Source organism: Scyliorhinus torazame, chromosome 10 (genome assembly GCF_047496885.1).
Source record: "Scyliorhinus torazame isolate Kashiwa2021f chromosome 10, sScyTor2.1, whole genome shotgun sequence".
In the NCBI taxonomy this organism is placed as follows: Eukaryota; Metazoa; Chordata; class Chondrichthyes; order Carcharhiniformes; family Scyliorhinidae; genus Scyliorhinus; species Scyliorhinus torazame.
Genome location: NC_092716.1, coordinates 152,914,149 through 152,928,244, shown reverse-complemented (window position 1 = coordinate 152,928,244; position 14,096 = coordinate 152,914,149).

Genomic DNA, 14,096 nt, shown 5'->3' with positions numbered 1-14,096 from the left:
GGATAATAGGCCCCGACCCCGAACGTATGCGCGCCCTCATGGAATTTCCCCTCCCGCACTGCCCAAAAGCCCTGAAACGCTGCCTGGGGTTTTTTTCATACTACGCCCAGTGGGTCCCCCAGTACGCAGACAAGGCCCGCCCCCTAATACAGACCACGACCTTCCCTCTGTCGACAGAGGCTTGCCAGGCCTTCAGCCGCATCAAAGCGGATATCGCAAAGGCCACGATGCGCGCCACCGACGAGTCCCTCCCCTTCCAGGTCGAGAGCGACGCCTCCGACGTAGCTCTAGCGGCCACCCTTAACCAAGCGGGCAGACCCGTGGCCTTTTTCTCCCGAACCCTCCACGCTTCAGAAATCCGCCACTCCTCAGTGGAAAAGGAAGCCCAAGCCACAGTGGAAGCTGTGCGACATTGGAGGCATTACCTGGCCGGCAGGAGATTCACTCTCCTCACGGACCAACGGTCGGTAGCCTTCATGTTCGATGATGCACAGCGGGGCAAAATCAAAAACGACAAGATCTTAAGGTGGAGGATCGAGCTCTCCACCTTCAACTACGAGATCTTGTATCGTCCCAGAAAGCTGAACGAGCCGTCCGATGCCCTATCCCGCGGCACATGTGCCAACGCACAAATTAACCGCCTCCAAACCCTCCACGAGGACCTCTGCCACCCGGGGGTCACTCGGTTTTACCACTTTATTAAGTCCCGCAACCTCCCATACTCTTTAGAGGAGGTCCGTACAGTCACAAGGAACTGCCACATCTGCGCAGAGTGCAAACCGCACTTTTTCAGGCCGGATGGTGTGCACCTGATTAAGGCTTCCCGCCCCTTTGAACGCCTTAGTCTGGATTTCAAAGGACCCCACCCCTCCACCGACCGCAACATATACTTCCTTAATGTGGTGGATGAGTACTCCCGCTTCCCATTCGCCATCCCCTGTTCTGACATGACCGCGGCCACAGTCATTAAAGCCCTGAACACCATATTCACACTGTTCGGTTGCCCCGCATACGTCCACAGCGACAGGGGGTCCTCCTTCATGAGTGACGAGCTGCGCCAGTTCCTGCTCAGCAACGGTATAGCCTCGAGCAGGACGACCAGCTACAACCCCCGGGGGAATGGGCAAGTAGAGAGGGAGAACGGCACGGTCTGGAAGACCGTCCTACTGGCCCTACGGTCCAGGGACCTCCCAGTTTCACGGTGGCAGGAGGTCCTCCCGGACGCCCTCCACTCCATCCGGTCACTACTGTGTACTAGCACTAACCAAACGCCTCATGAGCGCCTCCTTGTCTTCCCCAGGAAGTCCTCCTCTGGAACGTCGCTGCTGACCTGGCTGGCGGCCCCAGGACCCATCTTGCTCCGAAAACATGTGCGGGCGCACAAGTCGGACCCGTTGGTCGAAAGGGTTCACCTCCTTCACGCGAACCCGCAGTACGCTTACGTGGAGTACCCCGACGGCCGACAGGACACGGTCTCCCTGCGAGACCTGGCGCCCGCCGGCAACACACACACACCCCCGACACCAATCACCCAACTCCCCCCTTCTTGCCACCGCCGCACCCCGCGACCGCCCCCTTCCCAGGAGGATCGGTCCTCCTCCCAGGCCCGACCAAGCTGAAACCGTAAGGCTCCCGGAGACGACAACACCGGAACAAGCACCACCACCACCACCAGGGCCGAGGCGATCGACACGGACGACCAGACCGCCCGACCGACTCGTGGCGTCGATCTAACAGTACAATATGTGGACTTTTAACGAGAACATTTTGTCTTTTCCTGACGATTACTGTAAATAGTTTGAAACAAAAAAACAAAACCTTGTACATACTGTAATAACATGCGAATGTTTTCCTCCCAGGACCAGCCTTGTAAACCCTTACCACCATGCGAAGCATCACCCCGCCGGGTTCATTTTTAACAAGGGGTGAATGTGGTAGTATGCGTTAGGGGATCATGTGGGACTGTGAAGCCGTGATGTCATTGGCGGACAGATCCCAGGTCCTGGTTGGACGTTGACCTCTAGCTCCGCCCTGAAGGCGGAGTATAAGTACCTGGAGTCCTCCCCCGCAGGCAGTCTACTACTGAACTGCGGGGGAACAGTCACGCTTAATAAAGCCTCATCGACTTCACTCTATTCGTCTCTCGGAGTCTTTGTGCGCTACAGATCCTTAATACATAAATGGGCTTCCTGCAAAAAAAGCGATATCAGAGTTTAGGCTCTTAAGATGAACGAATGCTCTCGACCGTTTAGAACCATTTTAAAATTAATTTACGGGATGCGGGCGTCGCTGGTTAGGCCAGCATTTATTGCTCTTCAGAAGATGGTGGCGAGCTGCAGTCCTGGAGGTGTAGGTACACCCACTAAGACCCAACGACAGTGAAGGATCGGCGATATATTTCCAAGTCAGGGTGGTGAGTGACTTGGAGGGGATCCTCCAGGTGGTGTGGTTCCCAGGATCTGCTGCTCTTGTCCTTCGAGATGGTAGCAGTCAAGGGTTCGGAAGTTGTTGTCTAACGAACCTTGGTGAGTTACTGCAGTACATCTTGTAGATGGTACACACGTTTGCCACTGTTCATCGGTGGAGGAGGGTTTGAATGTTTGTGGAAGGAGGAGCAATCAAGCGGGCTGCTTTGTCCTGGATGGTGTCGAGCTTCTTGAGGTGTTGTTGGAGCTGCACCCATCCAGGCAAGTGAAGAGTGTTCCTTTACACTCCTTTTTTAAAAATAAATTTAGAATACCCAATTCATTTTTTTCCAATTAAGGGGCAACTTAGCGAGGCCAATTCACCTAATCTGCACATCTTTGGGTTGTGGGGCGAAACCCATGCAAACACGGGGAGAATGTGTAAACTCCACGCGGACAGTGACCCAGAGCGGGGATCGAATCTGGGACCTCGGCGCTGTGAGGCAGCAGGGCTAACCCACTGTGCCACCGTGCTGCCCCATTCCATTACACTCCTGACTTGTGCCTTGGAGATGGTGGACAGGCTTTGGGGGGTCAGGAGATGAGTTACTCACCATAGGATTCCTAGTCTTTGACCTCCTCTGGTAGCCACAGTATTCATTTCTGATCAATGGTAACTCCCAGGATGCTGATCGAGGCAAATTCAGCATTAGTAATGCCATTGAATATCAAGGGGCGATGGTTAGATCCTCTCTTGTAGGACATGGTCATTGCCTGGCACTTGTGTGGCGCAAATGTAACTTGCCATTTGTCAACCCAAGCTTGGGTATTTTCCAGGTCTTGCTGCATTTAGACATAGACTGCTTCAACTGAGGAGTACGAATGGTGCTGAACATTGTGCAGTCATCTGAGAACATCCCCATGCTGACCATAAGATGGAAGGGAGGTCATTGATGAAACAGCTGAAGATGGTTGGGCCTAGGACACTACCCCGAGGAACCTCTGCAGTGATGTCCTGGAGCTGAGATGATTGACTTCTAACCACCACAACCATCTTCCTTTGTGCCAGGTATGACTCCAGTTTTCCCCCTGATTCCCATTGACTCCAGTTTAGCTAGGGCTCCTTGCTACCATACTGTGTCAAATGCTGCCTTGATGTCAAGGGCAGTCACTCTCACCTCACCTCTGGCATTCAGGGGCAAAATTAAGGGGCAATTTAGCATGGCCAATCCACCTAGCCTGCACATCTTTGGGTTGTGGGGTTGAAACACGGGGAGAATGTGCAAACTCCACACGGACAGTGACCCAGAGCCGGGATTGAACATGGGACCTCGGCGCCGTGAGGGAGCAGGGCTAACTCACTGCGCCACCGTGCTGCCCTCCTTGCCCATGTTTAACATGAAGCCATGAGACTTCATGGGGTCCAAAGTCAATGTTGAGGACTCCCAGGGCAACTCCCTCCCGACTGTATACCACTGTGCCGCCACCTCTGCTGGGTCTGTCCCGCCGGTGAGTCAGGACATACCCAGGAATGGTGTTAGTGATGTGTGGGACATTGCCTGTAAGATATGATTGTCTGGAAGTATGACTGTCAGGCTGTTGCTTAACTAGTCTGTGAGACAGCTCTCTCAAAGATTAGGGAGGTGGACATGTCGTTGAAGGATTGATGTAGGAAAGATGGGTTCTGTTTCATGGGCCATGGTCCTGGGACAGGAAAGAACTGTACCTTGGGATGGGCTCCAACTGAATTGGCCTGTGACCAAGATCCAAATAGATCCTTAAGGATGGCATCATGAGAATTCAAATGCAGGGGTGGTGGTGGTGGTGGTGGTGGTGGTGGGGCGGGGGGGGGGGGGGCGGGTAGCAATAGTGACCGGTGATTAAATCACTGCAGTGATAAGAGAGGATATAAGAAGTAAACAAAGGGTGGGTACATTATGGGTAGAATTAAGAAATAGAAAAGGATTTAAGACGATGGTGAGAATTGTGCACAGGCCTGATAGCATCTGTGAAGTGAGCTTGTATCAACGCAGAAATTAGACAGGCAGGTAGCAAAGGCACAGCGGCTTCAATGGGGGTTTTAACTTTCATACAGATTAGAATAAGCTGGCGAGCATGTATCAGAAAGGCAGTGAATTCCTGTGTGTCTGGGATAATTTCATCAGGATCTTCCAGCCCTGCCCAAGGACTACCCCCACCCCTCCAGCTGTGGTGGGTTCCCCGCCTGCAGAGTGGGTGGGCCATACAAAATGCTGTAGACTTCGATGGGACCAGAAGATCCCACCGGCAGCCAATGGCGAGCTGCCTCCATCACCGGAAAACACGGAAAATCCCAGCAAATATGTCCGAGAATCAACAAGTGGGAAAGCCATTTTAGATTTAGTAAGGAGCGATGAACCAGATTGGCTAACAGTCTAATGGTGTTGGTGAGGCACCTTATTGAACTGCTGCAGTCCATGTGTTGTAGGTGCTCCCAGCGAAGGAACAGGGATACATTTCCAAGTCAGGATGGTGTGTAACCGGCTTACAGATGATGGTGTTCCTAAGCATTTGCTGCCCTTGTTCTTGAACCCTGTTTCTCTCGCTCCACATACGCTGTCTGACCTGCTGAGTGTTTCCAGCAATTTCTGCTTTTATTTAGCATTTATACAGCATCTTTAACATAGTCAAACACCCCAAAGCCATTTTTGGGGACTTTTTATACACTTGTGTTCAGGAAGTAGATATTTTCTCTGGCTTCTCTCCAATGCAACCTAACAACGGTACAATCAACAAGATACATTTATCGCAACTTCTGCAAACTTTCAGCCTCATTTTCTGAAAAAAAAGGATTGGTCCACAGCGCTTTGCAGGTTTCATTTCAGATCCTCTGTGGCATATTTTACAATCATTTCAATTAAGCTTTAGCATTACTTTGGGCAATGCTGCGAATGTGCATCAGCGGCACTGAGTCAGATAGTAACCAACAACTGGAGCAGGCTGTAAATACTGCAGGAATCTCACAAAGTTACGGTGCCTAAATTAAACAGTTTTCCATTAACCATGTTAGCTTTGTCATGATATCCACATCAGCATATCATGGTTCAGTCACACACACACTGATGGACAGGCAGTTGGACCAACCAGCACACACACAACATCGCAGCCAATCACCAGTGAGAGCACACGCACTATAAAACAGGGAACACCGCAGTTCCCGCTCATTCTACCAGGACATAGCTCAGAGCACAGAGCTCACAGCGTGCCACTCAGACATACACCATGTGCTGAGTGCCTCACTAAGATAGTGATAGGGCTGGGTCCACAGGTTAGCTGGTGAAGCACATACCCAAGCCAGCAGTTAGTAGTTGTCGTTGTTAAGACAATAAAACAAAGTTATACCATCTACAGCCGTGTTGGATCATTTGTGCATCGGAACACCCAATACGACAAGCTTCAGGGAAGGGAGGGTTGCCAGATTATTTGGATAGAAGCAGCGATATGAAAAGCTGCCTCAAATCAGGCCAAACCTTTATCCAAATCTCCAGACCCTACTTTAACCCCATTACGCCATGAGATTGAATCCATCTGCTCTGATGGATTCAGCGCACGGCTCAGTGAAGAGAAGGTGGACTGGAAGGTTTCTCTGCTGTGCTGTTAGACAGTTAGAATTGTTTCCGTTTACAAGGAGCAAGGGAGTGCTTCATATGTTCTTAGCATCTCGACTGAGTTAACGGGCTCATTCAACGCAAGTGGCCATTTAGAATTCTGAGACTAAATCATCGGTGTTATAAAGGGTACAGCTAATAAATAACTCAATCCAGAAAAGTCAAGCTGCTGTTATTTAAGCATGGAGAAAGAAGACCTTTCTTTGGGGTTTATTTCCTGATAAAGGGTAAAATGATGAATTGGGACTCCTTTCAAACAAAAATGTGTCACCCAGTTCAATTAAATGAACAGAGGCCTTGTGGTAAACAAGGGGCAGCACGGTAGCATTGTGGATAGCGCAATTGCTTCACAGCTCCAGGGTCCCACGTTCGATTCCGGCTTGGGTCACTGTCTGTGCGGAGTCTGCACGTTCTCCCCGTGTCTGCGTGGGTTTCCTCCGGGTGCTCCGGTTTCCTCCCACAGTCCAAAGATGTGCAGGTTAGGTGGATTGGCCGTGCTAAATTGCCCTTAGTGTCCAAAATTGCCCTTAGTGTTGGGTGGGGTTACTGGGTTATGGGGATAGGGCGGAGGTGCTGACCTTGGGTAGGGTGCTCTTTCCAAGAGCCGGTGCAGACTCGATGGGCCGAATGGCCTCCTTCTGCACTGTAAATTCTATGAAAAAAAAAATCTATGATTCTATATTAGGTGATGTAAGGTAGGACCTGTACTATAGGTTCTCCGGTAGTCCCTGCCTGCTGGCTCCGCCCAGTAGGCGAAGTATAAATATGCGTGTCCTCCATTCAGCAGCCATTTCGCCAGCTGCTGTGGGAGGCCACACATCTTAGAGCAATAAAGCCTCAGTTGTATCCAACTCTAGTCTTTGTTCAATTGATCGTGCCTCAGGCCTGTTGCTTTGGGCGGTGATGAGAATGTTCTAGGCTATGTACGGCATGTAATGAACCAGGCTGATTCTTTGCAGCAACAAGGAACATGTGTGGTTAAATTATCACTGGCACTATACATTTCCAAATCAGGACCTTCCTTGAACTTAACACAGGGAACATAAATAGATATCTGATCAGGGGTGTTATCATAGCTGACTTATCCCAATCTGTAACTCAGGCACCTTTTGAAACTTGAAATGGAAGTCCAGGGAGCTACTGAAAACAAGCCAGAGGAGTTCAGTTTTTTCTCCAGTACGTGGGTTTTGATCATCATTGTGATGTATACATGATATAGAAACATAGAAAATAGGAGGAGGAATAGCCCATTCAACCCACTAAGCCTGTTCCGCCATTCATGGCTGATTCTCTGTCTCAACACCATACTCCCACTCTTTCCCCATTCTCTAGACACCTTTAGTGGTAAAGAATTTCACAAGTTCACCACCCTCTGAGTGAAGAAATTTTTCCTCACCACTGTCCTAAATGGCTTACTCCATATCTTGAGCCTGTGACCCCTTGTTCTCGACCCCTCCACCCCCAGCGAAGGGAAGCATTTTCACTGCATCCAACGGGGGGCTGCTGGGGGTTCTGGGGACCCTCCCATACTGGGCTGGAGGGGAGGATTGTTTCGGGGGCGTTGAGTTTCCCACTGTACAAAACGGGGCTATGTGTGGCCTCCGTTGCGCGTTCCCCATTCAGGCCCCTTAGTCAATGCGAGTTGCGTCAAAACGTGCTCGCTTGGAGCCGGTGTTCCCTATTTGGGAGAATCACGCCTGTGTCTTTGTCACTTTGGGATGTAACTATTCCAATTCTCTCCTGACTGGCTTCCCATCTTCCACCCTGACTTGAATAAACTGATGATACAGATGGTTTAATTCACCACCAACCATGAGTTGGTTTGATTGGATTGGAATGTTAATTCGTATTCATGCACAAAACTGAGCCAATAACTTTTAAAATGCTGCGGTACAATTGATGGTAACAGCACAGGCCTTTTGAATTTTATCTAGTACTCACGAAATGAGCTTTATTCAGCTTTTATCTGTTGGGAATGTGACTTGTTCCTTGACATTTGATGTTCAATAACAGTGGGCCAACCTTGTGAGGATCAGTTATCTTGCTGTTTTATTTCTATGAGATAATGTTGTGTCCTAAATTGAACCAGATGTCTCCCCAGGCTCCTGCATTCCCCATAACCTTCTCAGGCCTTTGATATCCATACCCGATCTCCAGTGCTCTGTCTACTATGGTTGTAAGAAGTGATTAATGGATTTCAAGCTGCACAATAATAGGGTAGTAAAGGAAGGGGAATGCTGTCCTGTGAGCCATTCCTGTTCCAGCGTGACAGTGTGAATTCAATCCCTTTCTTCCTTCTAAAGCTCAGAAATGTTATTCCAGATTATCTTTTCTCTTTGAAGAGAGGGCTTTGATCTGTGGATCAACTGACTGCTCTGTGTTTTCCAGGTCCTAATGTGCCTTGAGCTCTGAATTTTCACATATGGCTAACTCGCATGTGACTCACTTTCTCAAACATTTGTCCATCGTGAAAGATCCAAATTTGGATTTTAATTCTTCAGGCCTGATCAAAGAACATTTCCTTAACTTAAGCTTCCACTTCCTTTATGTTTACAAAAAAGGTACAAAAAACAGAGAACACACATTTCTTTTAAAGTGTATTAAATTATGTATCATCGTCTGTGGACATGAAAGGAGAGTTGATGAAGAGAGAGAATGCTCCTGTGAGGAGGTTAGGCGTAAGTGAGAGGAGGAGTTGGGGGCCGAAATATGGAGGGAAGCTCTGTGGAGGGTGAAAGCATCCTCGTCGTGAGCAAGGCTAGGCCTTATCCAATTTAAGGTGGCACACGGCCCACATGAGTGTGTCCAGACTGAGTCCCTTCTTTCCAGGCGTGGAAGATAATTGAGGGCGGTGTGCGGGGTGGCCAGCAAATCATGTGGATATGTTTTGGGTGTGTGATGCACGATCAATAACTCCAGAAGCGAGATTGGAGACAATTGAAGGCTTTAATACGCTGGATGTTTGCCCCAGCGGCACAGGTACAGAAGAAAGCTGCTGGGGCGGCACGGGCTCTTATACCCTGCCTTGCAAGGCGGATCTAACATACAAGCTTAACCAATGGGAACAAGTACATTCTCCACCAATGGTATTCCGACATTACCAGGAACCGTAATCTTTCTGACACAGACTACCACATTCACCCCCTGTTAAAAAAGAGTCCGGCGGTGGTGGTGGCTTCATATTACAACGTGGTAAAGTGGTAGAAGTTACAGTTATGAAGGTACCATAATACCTCCGTACAGCGTTTTGCCTTATTACATCTTAACTATTTACAACAGTAATGCACATTTCAAAATAAAGCAATTAGTCGATCGGGGGCCCTGGTCGTCCTTTGCGATCATCGTAGCTTTGGTGGTGATGCCGGTGGAGGTTCGGGCGTCTGTGACTCCGGGAGCATGGTTTCGGCTTCTGTGGCCGCTTCATCACCCCTACTCGGGGCCGGTGGAAGGACCGACTGACCTGGGAAGAGGGCGGCTGTGGGGTGCGCCGGTGGGCGGGAGGGCCTAGACGGGGCCGGTGGAAGAACCGATCCACCTGGGAAGGGGGCGGTTGTTGAGAGCGAGGGTGGGACTGGTGGCAGGGGTGTGTGGGGATCCAGCGGGCGCCAGGTCCCGTAGGGAGACCGTATCCTGTCGGCTGTCGGGGTACGCCACGTAGGCGTACTGAGGGTTAGCGTGGAGGAGATGGACCCTCTCGACCAATGGGTCCGATTTGTGCGCCCGCACGTGTTTTCGGAGCAGGATGGGTCCGGGAGCTGCTAGCCAGATCGGGAGCGAGGTCCCAGAGGAGGACTTCCTGGGGAAGACAAGGAGACGTTCGTGGGTGTTTGGTTGGTCGTGGTACAGAGCAGTGACCGGATGGAGTGGAGGGCATCCGGGAGGACGTGCTGCCAGTGGGAGACTGGGAGATTCCTGGACTGCAGGGCCAGTAGGACGGTCTACCAGACCGTTCCGTTCTCCCTCTCTACCTGTCCGTTTCCCCGGGAGTTGTATCTGGACGTCCTGCTCGAGGCTATGCCCTTGCTGAGCAGGAATTGACGCAGTTCGTCGCTCATAAAGGAGGACCCCCTATCACTGTGTATGTAGGCGGGGAAACCGAACAGCGTAAAGATGCTATGGAGGGCTTTTATGATGGTGGTTGCGGTCATGCCGGGGCAGGGGATGGCGAATGGGAACCGGGAGTACTCGTCAATCATGTTCAGGAAGTATGTGTTGCGGTCGGCGGAGAGGAGGGGGCCTTTGAAATCCGTACAGAGGCGTTCAAAGGGCCAGGAAGCCTTTATCAGGTGCGCTTTCTCTGGCCTGTAGAAGTGCGGCTTGCACTCCGCACAGATTTAGCAATTCCTGGTGGCTGTCCTGACCTCCTCGATGGAGTAGGGCAGGTTGCAGGTCTTGATGAAATGGAAAAATCGAGTGACCCCCGGGTGGCAGAGGTCCTCGTGGAGGGCTCGGAGGCGGTCCACTTGTGCGTTGGCACATGTGCCGCGGGATAGGGCATCAGGAGGCTCGTTTAGCTTCCCGGGACGATACAAGATCTCATTGTTGTAGGTGGAGTGTTCGATCCTCCACCACAAGATCTTGTCGTTTTTTATCTTGCCCCGCTGTGCATTATCGAACATGAAAGCAACCGACCGTTGGTCAGTGAGGAGAGTGAATCTCCTGCCGGCCAGGTAATGCCTCCAATGTCGCACAGCTTCTACAATGGCCTGGGCCTCCTTTTTGACTGAGGAGTGGCAGATTTCAGAAGCGTGGAGGGTGCGTGAGAAGAAGGCCACGGGTCTGCCCGCTTGGTTGAGGGTGGCCGCCAGAGCTACATCGGACGCGTCGCTCTCGACCTGGAAGGGGAGGGACTCGTCGATGGCGTGCATCGTGGCCTTTGCAATGTCTGCTTTGATGCGGCTAAAGGCCTGGCGGGCCTCTATCGACAGGGGAAAAACTGTGGATTGGATCAGTGGACGGGCCTTGTCCGCATAGTTGGGGACCCACTGGGCATAGTAGGAAAAAAAACCTTGGCACCGCTTCAGAGCCTTGGAGCAGTGCGGGAGGGGGAAATCCATAAGGGGGCGCATGCGTTCAGGGTCGGGTCCTATAACTCCATTACGCACTACGTAGCCGAGGATGGCTAGGCGGTCGGTGCTGAACACGCATTTATCCTTGTTATACGTCAGGTTAAGGATTTTTGCGGTCTGGAGGAATTTTCGGAGGTTGGTGTCGTGGTCCTTCTGGTCGTGGCCACAGATGGTGACATTATCGAGGTACGGGAATGTGGCCCGTAAACTGTACCGGTCAACCATTCAGTCCATCTCTCATTGGAAGACCGAGACCCCATTAGTGACACCGAAGGGAACCCTTAAGAAGTGGTAGAGCCGCCCATCTGCTTCGAAAGCAGTGTATTTGCGGTCACTAGTGCGGATGGGGAGCTGGTGGTAGGTGGACTTAAGATCCACCGTGGAAAAGACCTTGTATTGCGCGATCCTGTTGACCAGGTCGGATATGTGGGGGAGAGGATACGCGTCAAGCTGCGTAAACCTGTTGATGGTCTGACTAGTCGATGACCATCCTATGCTTTTCCCCGGTCTTTACAACCACTACTTGAGCTCTCCAGGGGCTGTTGCTAGCCTCAATGACACCTTCCCTCATTAACCGTTGGACCTCTGACCTAATAGAGATCCGGTCCTGGGCACTGTACCGTCTGCTCCTGGTGGCGATGGGTTTGCAATCCGGGGTGAGGTTCGCAAACAGGGAAGGCGGATCGACCTTGAGGGTCGCGAGGCTGCAGACAGTGAGGGGGGGTATAGGGCCGCGGAATTTGAAAGTTAGACTTTGGAGGTTGCACTGGAAGTCCAACCCTAGGAGTGTGGCCGCGCAGAGGTGGGGAAGGACGTAGAGTCGGTAATTTTTGAACTCCCTTCCCTGGACCGGAGGTTAGCTCCACAAAACCCCTTGATCTCTACTGAGTGAGATCCGGAGACCAGGGAGATTTTTTGATTAACGGGGTGGACGGGGAGAGAACAGCGCCTTACCGTGTTGGGGTGTATGAAGCTCTCTGTGCTCCCAGAGTCGATTAGGCAGGACGTTTCATGTCCATTGATAAGCACCGTCGTCTTAGCCGTCGAGAGTGTTCGGGGCCGAGACTGGTCCAGGGTCACCGAGGCTAATCGTGGCAGCAGTCGGATGTCCTCTTCGGGCGGTGTGTGGTCAGCTGAACTGGGGTCCTGGGAGTCCATCCAGGATGGCAGCGGCCACTGGTCGCACATGGCTGGGGGTGCACAAAATGGCGGCACCCATCAATTGCACATGGCATCCGCGGGACAAGATGGCGGCACCCGGAGGCGACACGTGGCCCTGGAGGAGGAAGATGGCGGCGCCGGCTGGCCGCACGGGGTCCGTGGAGAGGGTTGTGGTTGCGGTCCGTATTCGCCTCTGAAGATCGCAGCGACTGTCCGGGCCTGGCATACTGCCACGAAGTGGCCCTTTTTGCCGCATCCCTTGCAGATGGATGAAGGGGCTGGACAGCACTGTCGGGGGTGCTTGGCTTGCCCACAAAAATAGCAGCGGGGCCCCCCAGGGTTGCCAGGCCGTCTCACAGCACAAGCTTGTGGGGGGATGGGAGATGCCGCGGCGTCGGCCGCGGGGGGGGGTTCCATGCTGCCCAGGGGGCTGCTGCGCGGTCGGGGACGTAAGCGTGGGCGTTTCGGGAGGCCACATCCAGAGAGCTGGCAAGGGCCCGTGCCTCCTTGAGGCCTAGTGTCTCTTTCTCCAGCAATCATTGGCGGATTTGGGAGAACAGCATACCTGCAACAAAAGCATCCCGAATCAAAAGTTCTCTGTGGTCGTTTGCTGAAATTTGTGGGCAGCTGCAGTTTCTCCCCAACACCAGGAGCGCACGGTAGAATTCTTCCAGTGATTCCCCAGGGATTTATCGCCTCGTCGGTAGTAGATGTCGGGCGTAGACCTGGTTTACAGGGCGAATATAATGCCCTTTCAGCAGCTCCACTGCTGCATCGAAATCGTCCGCATCCTTGATGAGGGTGTAGATTTCTGGGCTCACCCTGGAGTGCAGAACTTGTAGTTTCTGTTCTCCCGTGGGTGTGTTTTCGGCCGCCCCGAGATATCCGTTGAAGCACGCCAGCCAGTGCTTGAAGGTTGCCGCTGAGTTTGCCGGGTGGGGGCTGAGTTGCAGACACTCCGGCTTGATTCGGAGCTCCGTTCTTTAAAAACTAGCGTAATAAATTGATGCACAATCAATAACTCCAGAAGCGAGGTTGGAGACAATTGAAGGCTTTAATAAGCTAGATGTTTCCCCCAGCAGCACAGGTACAGAAGAAAGCTGCTGGGGCGGCACGGGCTCTTATACCCCGCCTTGCAGGGCGGATCTAACATACCAGCTTAACCAATAGGAACAAGTACATTCTCCACCAATGGTATTCCGGCATTACCAGGTACCGTAATCCTTCTAACACAGACTACCACAGTGTGTCCGAGGTTGAGGGGTTTTTGAAGGGATTTTCGGATGTAATGTCAAAGATTATGGGGGTAGAGGTAGCTCCGAGTCTGGAGGTGCCGATATTTGGAATGTCGGAGGATCAGGAGTCCAGGTGGGGAGAGAGGCCGACGTGTTGATCTTTGCCTCCCCGATAGCCCGGAGACAGATTCTGCTGTGCTGGCGGGACTCGGAGCCACTAAAGGCTGGGATATGGGTGAGCGATTTGGCAGAACTCCGGCATTTGGAAAAGATTAAGTTCGCCATTCGGGGTGCGGAGGAAGGGTTCACCTCGAGGTGGGAGCTATTCATCGACTTCTTTGAGGAGGATTGAGCCATCAGGGGGGTTTATTTTTTATGGTGGGGGAGGTGAAAAATTGGAAAAGGGGGGGGGGGCGGGTGCCGAGGTGAATGGGGGTGGGTGGGGGGTGTAGAGAGGGTGGGTTTTGTTTCTTGTTACTGCCGTTGCCTTGTGTATTTCTTGGTTATGTTTATTTTGAAAATGCCTTCGATAAATTGTTTTTCAAAAAAAATTATTTTCTGTCATCTCAGCAAAACAGA